At 43.3% G+C, this 11,291-nt stretch overlaps 1 protein-coding gene across 1 annotated transcript in view; it reads left to right on the top strand.

Moving 5' to 3' along the window:
- Positions 1-384: 384 nt before the first annotated feature.
- SLC7A14 (solute carrier family 7 member 14) overlaps positions 385-11,291 on the top strand; it is a 116,872-nt gene continuing 105,965 nt past the window's right edge. The window contains exon 1 of the mRNA XM_008524441.2: positions 385-687. The gene's annotated coding sequence lies outside the window, so the exon portion shown is untranslated. The remainder of the gene's footprint in view (positions 688-11,291) is intronic.

The following is an 11,291-nucleotide window of genomic DNA, read 5'->3' as shown; positions in this document are numbered from 1 at the left end:
CCCATTCGTTCTTTCCAGTAATGCTGAGGGAGATGGGAGAAATTTAGGAGCAGCAAGGGCCCAGCAGAGGAGGGGGAGAAGCTTTCAGAGGGCAGGGAGCAGATCTGGGTAGCCACCTTGGTTCAGTGCCTAGGCCAGCAGAGGTGGAGCTGCTGGCAGATGCCTTCTCAACACAGGTACACTGCAGAGTCCTGCCTGGTCCTGCTTTCCTGGAGCAGAGAACTGACCCTATCTCTGGACCCCTCAGCCTCTGGACAGCCTGAGATACTGGAAGCGGCCCCTGGAGGCTCAGTAGACCAGGGACAATTTGAGAGTGGCAGATAGCAGAGTGTGTGTGTGTGTGTGTGTGTGTCTGTGTGTGTGTCTGTGTCTGTGTCTGTGTTGGGGGAAGAAGGGAGGGGTGTCTGGTGAGAGGCTTTGGCTCCATAATGTAAGGGGTTGGGCCGCCCATGTGACTCCAGGAAGGCGGGGACAGGCTAGCTGGAGGGAGGACTGACAGGCCGCTGGGAGGGGTGCGGGGTAGGGGGAGCGATCTGAATAATTGAGGAGCTGTTCAGCAGCAGAGGCTGTCTCCTGCCTTCCTTTGCCACCGCCACCCCGCTTCACAGTGGGAGACACAGAGCCAGCGCTTAAGTGCGGACCGCTACCAACAGCCCGGGCAGCCAGTTCATCGCCTCCAACCCTTTGGTGAGTGAACGTCCCCCTTCGCCGCAGTCTGTCTCCCTCTGCGCCCCCTGCATCCCAGCTGGACCCTACGAATGGGATGATCACCTCTCGTTGAATGAATCAGGGAGCCGGAGCCACTAGGAGGGGGGAAGCAGGAACATGGCGCGGAGGCTGAGGGCGCCCTCCGGGAAGGGGTCCCCTGGAAGAAGGAAGGAGCTGGGTCGGGGTGTCTCTGGCTCTGGCCGGTAATGGGGCCTGGACAGTGTCCAGGGTCAGGGCACGCCGGGCTCCGACTCGCGGGAGCTGCCAGGCAGGGCTGGGGCAAACGCAGCCCCGGCGCGGCCGGAGCGAGGGGCGGAGGGGGGAGCTGCGAGAGGCATCCCGGCCGCCCAGGTCTCCAAAGAGGCCGAGCGCGTCCTTTTCTCCCCGCCTTGGTACACACTCGGCTCCCGCAGCTCAGTTCTCGGCCTCGGAATGAGTCCACGGAAAGGAAGAGACGCTTTTCCGGCCAAAGCCCGAGGGGAGGGCGGGGACAACGTCTGCCCTTTTACCTGAGAACAAACTCTTCAAAGGGACTCCAGCTGAGCCCAGTGCCTTGACCAGGCCTGTGTGCTCCAAGGGGCATCTATCCCCAGAGAGTGGTGACATGTCGAGGACGTAGAGGAGGACGTGATGGGAGCAGTGTCCCTGGCCTGGGTGGCAGCCCCCGGGAAAGAATTCACTCCCGCACTTATTCACCCCGTCAGAGGCTCCTTTCTTCCCCCATCCCAAAGCACAACAGTTTCCTACGAATCCAGAGGGCCGGAGTAGGGCAGTGAGGCCCCGCAGGACGAGGCCCCGAACCTCCTGCTCCCTCCTGAGTAACCCCTCCGCAACGTATATTTTACATTGTAATTGAAAAGTAAGATAGAAGTCTTCAAATGACTAGAAGCAAAAGGAAGGCGGAGGAAAGATGCGGAGAAGGCTGGAACAGCAGGGTTCTCGCCTGCTCCTGTCGCTCTTCACCCCACTACCTGTGCGAAGCTCAGTTCGTTGAGGTCTTGAACTGAGAGGCGCAGAGGAACGGCCCTGGGGAGGGATTCTCACCAAAATGACGGGGCAGTCATTGGCTAGAGATGGCCAAGGACCACAGAATCATAACCCGCTCCCTCGCCAAGGTAAGGGGTCCGGAGAACACCGCCGGCAGGACAGCACCAGGCAGGACCCTGGGGCGCAGAGCGGACTGCAGGGAGGGGCGCTGTCCGCGGTGCTGAAAGTTATCCGAGGCGGGTTGCTGATACTGCCGGGGAACTGGCGTCTCAACCCTTGCCAACATTTCCCAAAAACAGAAACTGCATTTGAACCACATAAAGTGAGTCAGGTGGAGCAAGCGACCTAGAGAGACAGGGAAATGCACTGCCTTCCTGGGTTCTCTGAATTTCCCCAGACTCCGTCTGGAAGGAGGTTTTCTGCACTCCCGGGTAGAGCAGCAAGGAGCGGATGTCACTCCAGATTCCAGCTTTGCTAACTTTGGGTGGGGGCGAGGAGACCTGTGGTGCCTCGTTCTATTTCCTCTGCCTGCGCGGTGAATCTTCCTTTTGGTAAAGTGTTGGAAAAGCAGTTAAGTTCTGGTAAACACTTCTGTGGCTTTTAGGAACCAGAGAGTTGTGAGGCTACACAAAGGAAGAGGTTTCATTCCCGAGATACTGGGCTTTCCATTCCTGACATTCCTGACTATGGCTTTTCCTCTCTCCAGCACCCTTCTCTCCCCACTACGTGTTGTTTACATCCTCTAGATATAGATCTCTAAGCAGCCCTGGGCGTTTGTTTCTTTGACTAGCCTTTTATATTATGGGTAAGATGGGGAAAGAACTAAGCCAATTTTGGGAAGTCAAATTATGAGAATATTTACTGATTATCTACTATCTTCTGGGTAATATTATCTCATTTAAACTTCACAATAGCTGCTAACTGTAATTACAACAAAGATAAGAAAACTGAAGTTAGGTATCTCGAATCCAGAGCTTGGATTCAAATTCAGGTCTGCTTAACTCCAAAGTCCAAGCTGTTTTCACGCCCTCATTTTGGTGTTTGGCTTTGGATAGCTGTTATTGGGGAATATAGCAAGAGAATGTTAAAGGAGGAAGGCCTGCTTTCTTTTTCACACACACTATTCTCTCTTCCAACCCTTTTCTCTTTAATTTGCCCACCCACCCACTGTCACTCACTCCCACCATACCAACTGCTTTTGTGCATGCTGCTTGAGATACCACTGTTCACACAACTTGAGCTTCAGGAGTACAGAAACAAGTTAGAGGACTAAAACAGCAGGCTTTCCTGAGAGAGAGCAGGGCTTCAGGGAATCTGGAGGACTAGAGCCCACATGTGCTTTTGTATTCAGAGTTATACTGTTGAATTTTAGGACTTTAAGGAATAACCTTAAAAATCATTCAGCACCCTTATTTTACAAGAAGAAGAATTTGGGACCAAAAGATGGTCATTAGTCTGAGTCATGTGATTGAAAAGTTAGGATTGGAACCCAATTGCCTTCACTCCAGAGCCAGTGCCCTTTCCACTATGCCTATGTTGCCTCAAATACTCTTCCATGCTGCCTTCTTTGATTATCTTTGACAAGAACATTAGCATCAGTGAGCTATATTCAGTAATATACCATAACGCAAGCACCTAAAATACAAGCAATCCTCTTACTTACTTTGTCTTGCCATTCCTTCCTCTCTTGTCTCACTATTCCAGTGTTGTCTGACCTAACATGCCTGAGACATCCAACATACCTTCCTCAGAAACAGTTCCCCCTATGGCAGCAATTTGCAAATGGGGATAGTGGAGTGGCATTCCTCCACTTGCCTTTATGTTGTCTATATTTTCTCTTCTGTGATCTATTCCCAATAAAATAATTTTTCCAAAATCAAAGTGTAGGTATATGAAAGTACTTTAAGGAGCATGATTAAATCTGTAAAGGTTGATAACTTCATACAGAAGTAGTATAGAATAGTCTAGTATATAAACAAATAGGATTGTTTTAACTGATGCATTTCTGAATGTTTTTAATCCCTGGTATAAATGTATTTTGCTTTATTATCATTTTTCCACTGAAGAAAAAACACTTTCTGGTTCTTGAGATTTCTAATTGATTAGGTCCTATTAATTAAGTTCTATTAATTACTGTGTATTGTTTTTGGTTTAGTTTATTTGGTCCTGAATATTTCTTTCAGGAAAAAATTAACCAGGAAGTCTCAGTGGTTCTCAGCTTTTACCTTCTAACTGATAGTTTTAAGTCAGTTGTCAATAGCTATCCTGTCATAATAATAAGGATTCAGAGATACCATAAAAAGTATTATGGATATTCCTCAGTATGGGTAAGTGAGGGGGATAATTTAAAAGGAATATTTTCACTATTACTAGTTGAAATGAGCTTATACCCATCTCATGAGACAATGAGAACAAAAATAATTCTATTTCATGCATTGATCTCAAAACAAACGTAAAGACCATTAATTTGACTGAATTCTCGAGGATGCGTTAGGGATCCTGATGTTAAGAAGTCTTTAAGCCACCCATTCTCTATGATAAAATAAGCTCAGGTCATGAGTAGAACCTTAAGCACTTAGCTAACATTTACTCTCAAATCTGGCACCTATTGCTCACCCTTGAGCCTTGATCTATGGTGCTTATGCATCAAGTAGGAGTGCTTTTTTATATCCCTGACTGGGTCAGGAGATGACACAAATGCAGCCATACCTTCTTTAATAGGTCACCATTTTGATACTTAAATATTTTTCTCTTACAACACCAAGGTTCACACAATGCTCAGGCAGTATAGAAAAGAAGCTTTCAAAGGAAGCTGTTCCATCAGATGATTCTTAATTGTCTTTATTATGGTTGTTGTTCATCTTGAAAACTCAGAGAAGTATTTTATTTTATTTTATTTTTATTTATTTATTTATTTTGTCAAAGCACCTGAGAAATCAAGCTGAGTATGGCCAAAGGCTCTAGAGTCTATCTCTGGTTCCAGGATCTCTGGCAGGTTATTTCCTTTCTTAGGCACCTAGTTAAGTCTTAACAAAGGCATCGATGATAACTTGTAAGATGCTCTGCCAGAAAAATAGCTGACACATACTCTTAGCCCCTGATGCTGATCAAGCATGACTTTCTCAGGCCATTGTTGCATATGGAATTATATTACTAAACAGAAAATTAGGGATATTGTCAACTCTGGCCTCTAGTAGATCATGCTGGCTTTAATAATAAACACTCTTTTGGGAGGAATCATGGTTTATTCATTTCATGGAAATTGTTTATCTCTTGGAAGGACCTGGATTTTGAAAGAGGGAAAATATATTACCTCGGAGTTGAAAAGAGTTTAATTTTCACCATCTTTAGCTTGAGGGATTTCACTGATTTTGTATCCCAGGAAATAAAGAGAACTGACAATGTAGCTTTGAAACTCATGCTGGTAACATGCAGTCATTCACTTAATCAATAAAGTAATTGAGAATTGTCCTATAGTGTCCCAGAAATGCTGTGGTTACAGGTGTTTGGAACTCCCATAGCCTGGCACATGAGTGCTCAATAAATATTTGTTAAATTCAGGCCATTGTTCTAGGTCATTTCATGCCATATACTCATCTAGCCAAGAAATGAGTATTCTCTGTGGCATTTTCCTTTAGCAAATAAAACTGGAGACAAATACAGAACATCAAATCTGACCCTGACAACCACACTTCTAACCCCTCTGGGGGCATAGGTAGTGGTGGCCAAGACAGGTTGCTCCTGAGGATTGTGTCTTCCTGCCCTTCTCCAGGGAACAAGGAACACAGCAGCCCAAGGATCTTGCATGTCACTGTGATGAGGCAAATTCATAAACTCAATGCTTAAATGGAGTCATATGTTATTTTCCACTTTTACCTTAAAGAGATATGTGTTATTTCGAGAAAGTATTTGATTGGCCTTCATGATTGTTGCAGGCAATTACTATTGTTCTTAAACTCAGAAGGAGCTCAGCTTAGAATGAAAGCACATACATTAATTAGAGAAGAGCTGGTGACATCACAGTCTGGCAGGTCACAGAATATTACCCTTTTCCAGGAATAATTGGGCCTCCCTTTAAGAGTCTTAACTGGTGATTACTGACAAAAATGAAATAAAAATAGATCATTCTATTCTAGCAAGTCAATAAGCAAATGCCTGGAATTAACTGATTCTCATTTGCCAAAGGCAAAATATTCCAACCCAATAAACTGTCCTACAAACAAGCAAGCCGGTTTCCATGGCCTGTTCACTTTTTAAATTGTTTTTTTCCCTGTTTGTTTTTTAAATAATTAGCAAATTAAAAAACAATTGTATCCAGGTGTTTGAACATTCTGATGACAAAATCGTCTTCATAATTGTAAAGACTTAATTGTTCATTAGAGATTATATTTGTACAACATAATTAATTGTATAATATATGTAAAATACATAATATAATATAAGTAAAATTTATACAATATACTATTGCAATACAGTCATATTTTAAACTAATACAATATTTTGTAATAATCATATAACCCAACTCTCTCATTTTACAAACAGAAATTGAGGCTGAGAACAACCACTCAAGTTCATTGCAGAGGCAGAAGATTTGAGTCTCCTCTGAATCCCCTCTTCTTTTCATCCTTTAACAGCATGCGTCTTTTCTTTTTTTTTTTTAAGATTTTTTTCCTTTTCCTCCCCAAAGCCCCCCAGTACATAGTTGTATATTCTTCGTGGTGGGTCCTTCTAGTTGTGGCATGTGGGACACTGCTTCAGCTTGGTTTGATGAGCAGTGCCATGTCCATGCCCAGGATTCGAACCAACGAACCACTGGGCTGCCTGCAGCGGAGCGCGTGAACTTAACTACTCGGCCGCGGCGCCAGCTCCCAGCATGTGTCTTGTCATTAGTCATGAAAACTTATTTAGTTAACGAGTTTAGCCAACAAACTAATACCAGGGCTGCTAGAAGTAGGAAAGTGGGTGTATTTGGATTTCATATTATTTCCCTTTGCACCTCCAGGTGAAAGAATTTCTGGTCAAGGATAGTCAACAGGGAGAAATGTCATGGGTGGCACTATGAGCCAGAAGAAATCCAAGAATCCTTGTTGCCAGAATTTGGGCAGGAATTTAACTCCTCTTACCTTCATCATCCTCATCTCTAAAACAAGAAATTTGGATTAAATAATGTTTCAGGTCCTGCAAACTATGGCATTCTATGGTTCTATGAAATGGGGCCAAGGACTTGAATAATCCATACTCTGCCTCATTCAGCCCAAACAATCAAAAATAAATCAAGATTATTATTTTTACATCCTTATTTTTTGGAAGCTCTGACAACTCATGATAGTTCTTCACCCAGTAACAATAATGATAATAACAACAATAATAATGATGATGATGATGATAGCTAATACTTACTTACATTTACTATGACCCCATCATCTTGGTAATGTTTTCATCCCCATTTTCCAGATGAGAAATTTGGATCCCAAAGTAGTTAAATAATCTGCCCAAATTCATACAGCTAATAATTTTGTACCACTGTGCTACACTGCCTCTTTGATAACCACTAGTCTCTCAGATAATTGATATGCATCATTTATAGGCCACTTAACACACAAATCCCTTCTCTGGTGAATTTCCATTTTACCTACATTTTATGGCTGGAGGAGCAATCAAGACGGTGAATAGGACTTCAAGCTCCAATTGTGATGAAGCTATATAGGGATCTGGATTGTCTTTCTGCAAGATGGCTCTTGTCTTTTTGCAATTGATGCCACTGATCAACTGTTTCAATGGTTCAGTATTGAGTGTTGGTACTTTGCAGGCTGCTGCATGCAATGAGGACCCCTCTGTTGCTTTTCCCAGAATGTGTGGACAGCCTGCATTGCCAGAAGTGGATGTATACACGTGCAGGATCCAGCACCTTCTAAGTCTACAAAAGTTAGCCTACCACATCTTCACTGTTCAGTGGAGTTTTCTGCTTTCCGCCTCCAGGTTTCAGACACACAGTGATAATCTAGACAATTTTAAGACAGAGAGAGAGAGCTTCCAGAGTGTCGTTTCCTAGTGTGGGCTTTGGTCAAAAGTAACACTAAAACTCTCAAAATAGTAGTAATAAAATAGTAATGTGAAATTTATTTTCTTTTCCTAAAACCTACCTTATCAAATTAACCATAAATACAATACACGACAGTGCCCATCTATTTCACTGTGGATTTTAACGTGAGCTAAATCTGCTCATGGGCATATAGCATTTAATATGGCACATCTAACAAGCTGAGACTGCTCTGATAGCAGCCAAATAAATGTATCTTTTTATTCTTTAGCTTTACCTTCTGGCTTGGTAAACCAGCCACATAACCCACCAATACCAAAGCCGATTATAGAATTCATAACTCTACTTCTGTCTCTGTGATTTTCTAGATGACTTGTGGGGAGTGAGATGACCTAGAAGTCAGTGGAGACCTGGTTTCCAGTCTCAGTTTTGAAACGGCTGTGAGACTTAAGCCAGCACCATTCAACTTCTTTAAGACTCAGTTCCATTACCTTTAAAATAGGGGTGACAGAATCTGCCCCTCATATCACAAGAGAGGCCAGTGAGATAGCATTTGTTAAAACTCCTTGTAAATCATAAAGTCTGTACAAAAGAAAAGGAATGGGACTTCCATCCTTTCAGTCCTTCTCAGTCAAAAGTAACTTTCAAGCTGCTGATACCCAGTCCTGAACCAGCGTTGACAGCTAAATCAAAGCCTTCAGGGTTAGGAAGACCTTGGATCTAAACTTGCATGTCTAGAAAATGGCATTTACAAAATGGGAGGCATCCTGGTTTCTTCTAAAATCAATGGTTCTTAACCTGGGGCAGTGCCATCTCATTAAGGGGTATTTTTTATTGTCACAGACACTGCGGGGATAGGTATTGCTACTGGCTTTTGGTGGACTGGAATCAGGAATACTAAGTATCCTGCACTAAGCAGGACAATCTTGCACAACAAAAAAAGTATCCCACCCAAAATGCCACTAGTACTCCTCCACTGAGAAATAATGCTCAAAGTAATATGCTGTTCATGATCCCTAACTCCAGAGTTGATGCCGACTGAGAGAATTTACTTTTGGTAACCTCCCCCAGGTAAAACCCAGCCATACTCACATGAGGCCTACAGCAGCTCAGAAGCATTACTGGGCTTCCAACAATTTTATTGAGAAAGGAAATATGAGGTCAGAGATCATTGGTTTTCAAATTGGCCTTTGGAAATTTCTACAAGAAGCCCTCTCCAACTTCAGCAGGGGCAAGGAGTCACAGTAGGTTAACATGGTCATACCACAAGGCTCAGATAAAGGTTAGCATGTGGGGACCCAAAACCAGTGAATCATGATTCTGAAAACCACCATCTTTGTAGTTCGTCTTTGCAACATTGAGCTATGCCCCTATTTTGTGATAAGCATGGGTCTAGCTAAGCCCTGAACACAATCCTTGCCCTCAAGTCATCAACAATCTGACAGGCAGACTGGTGTAAACTCCTCTAATTATGTGTGCAACATGACATATGCTGCAACCTGTTATGAGGGAGCCTCTGAGGAGAGACCAGAGAACAATTCACTTCCGTAGAAAAATTACAGTTGAACTGTACTTTGAATGACATGTGATATTTTTTCATGTGGATAAATGAAAGGAAAAGTCATTGCAGCAATGGGAACAGCACCAGCAAATGCTGCAGTTGGGAATGTAAATGACGTAGGTGCAGACCAATGTGGTTAGATAAAGACCTGGCTGGGAATGGTGGAAGGTCATATTGGAAAGACTCTAAAGAAACTTGAAGGTAGCTGAGCAGATATATTTATTCAGCTGAGTTTACCCTTTGAACAGGGTTTTTATGAATACTTTGGGAATATCATTAAATTCAGGCTGGTTCATGGCAGACATCAGAATCATGAAGTCTAATCTCACAGCTAGAAGGCATCTCAGAAATCATCCCAGCCTTCTCCTTTCCCTCTGTTTTACAGTTGAAGTAATTAAAACCCAGAGATGTTAAGTGACTTGCCCAAGGTCAGCCAGCAAATTAGTGGCAGAACAAAGACTAGAGCCTATCCATAGTCTCAGTTCATAGTGTTTTACCCTGCTTTGTGCTGCCTTCAGGCATTTTATTCCTCATTTAGCATAATCTAATGTAACACACAATGTGATTATTCAGTATTTCTGCAGCTCCAAGTTTTCCATTGCTCACTGTGAAGATATGGTTCCTTCATTACAATCTGGTGAAAGATCAGATCCTGGGTTGCTTCTACATGAGAGCCTTCTCTTCAGAAATGCACACAGCATACCCGGCACACGAGCATGACATTCTTCCCCCGCCTCACACACCCTCCCCTGCCTCTTCGTTTCAGACTGCCAGAGATTATAGAGGCACAGCCTGAACAGAAGGCATCATAATCTCTGGTGGTTCTGTAAATAATATGTTGTTCATGCTTGCGTATAAATGATCACAGCCTCCCTGTTTTCTAGATGAGGGAGCCTTCACAAAGACAAAGTTGCCTGCGCACAGAGCACACCAGAGATAGGATTTCAGACTCCAGAGCACCAGACCTCTTTGTAACAGGGTTGAATTTTTCACCTATCTGCACATTCCTAGTAATTTATCCAAGCTTATGGTCTTAAATTTCATGTCTTACTCAGGTTAGTCTGTGCATGTGTAGGTTCTAAGATTGGTTATTTCCCACTTCCCTGCCTCTGGTCACCTTTACTCTACTTTTTATACAATGTACATCCAGTAAAATCATCTAAACTAATCCACTCATTTTACAAGAGTGGAACCTGAGAGCCAGAGAGGTGAGGCCACTTGCTCAAGGTTGCACAGCTAACAGCAGCACTGTGACAAGATTCTCTGACACTCAGTCCCATGCTTTGCCCTCCACATCAATTTGCTGCTTCCCAAGGGTAGATAACACAACATTTTCCCACTCTCCACCACCCCTGCCCCCCATTCACTGCATAACCTCATAAGGATAGATGGAAAAGACTGATTGCACTGTGCTCAGAGGTTCATTAAAGAACCTTGTTTAGAATACGCACAACTTGCTATCCCCCATGCTGTACTGGTCCACCTATCATGTGAAGAAGTTGGTTACAAAGGAGTTGAACACACTTTCTGGTCTAGACGATAAATACCATCCACGCCATCACTCAGGTAGAGATCACCACAGAAAACAGGTGCCCACAAAGAAAGAGGGCAGGGCCCATGGCTCCTATCATTTGATAATGGAGCAGAGTTCATCCCAAATTTACAGTAAGTGGTAGATTATTTGATTCATAATCCCAGAGAACAGACAATTGGGTAATCAGATGGATTTAAGTAAGATTGGTAGCAGCCAAGAAAGTGAAAAAAGACCACTGCCAGACCATTTCGGCTGCAAGGGCAAGGTGTTTTGCCTGAATTGATCAGCAAGCTTCATTGAATTTAGCGTACACAAAGTTTACAATGATGAATTTTTTCTTTTTTGCTCATTTTAGAAAATCAATGGAACTCAAATTTTCTGTGTAAAATCCTTCTGAGGAATCATTTAAGACAAAAACTTCAGTAAAAATTATATTGAAAAGAGAACCAGGAAAGAGGGGA

The sequence above is a fragment of the Equus przewalskii genome, chromosome 18 (genome assembly GCF_037783145.1).
Source record: "Equus przewalskii isolate Varuska chromosome 18, EquPr2, whole genome shotgun sequence".
Taxonomy (NCBI): Eukaryota; Metazoa; Chordata; class Mammalia; order Perissodactyla; family Equidae; genus Equus; species Equus przewalskii.
This window is presented reverse-complemented; position numbering and strand designations above follow the sequence as displayed.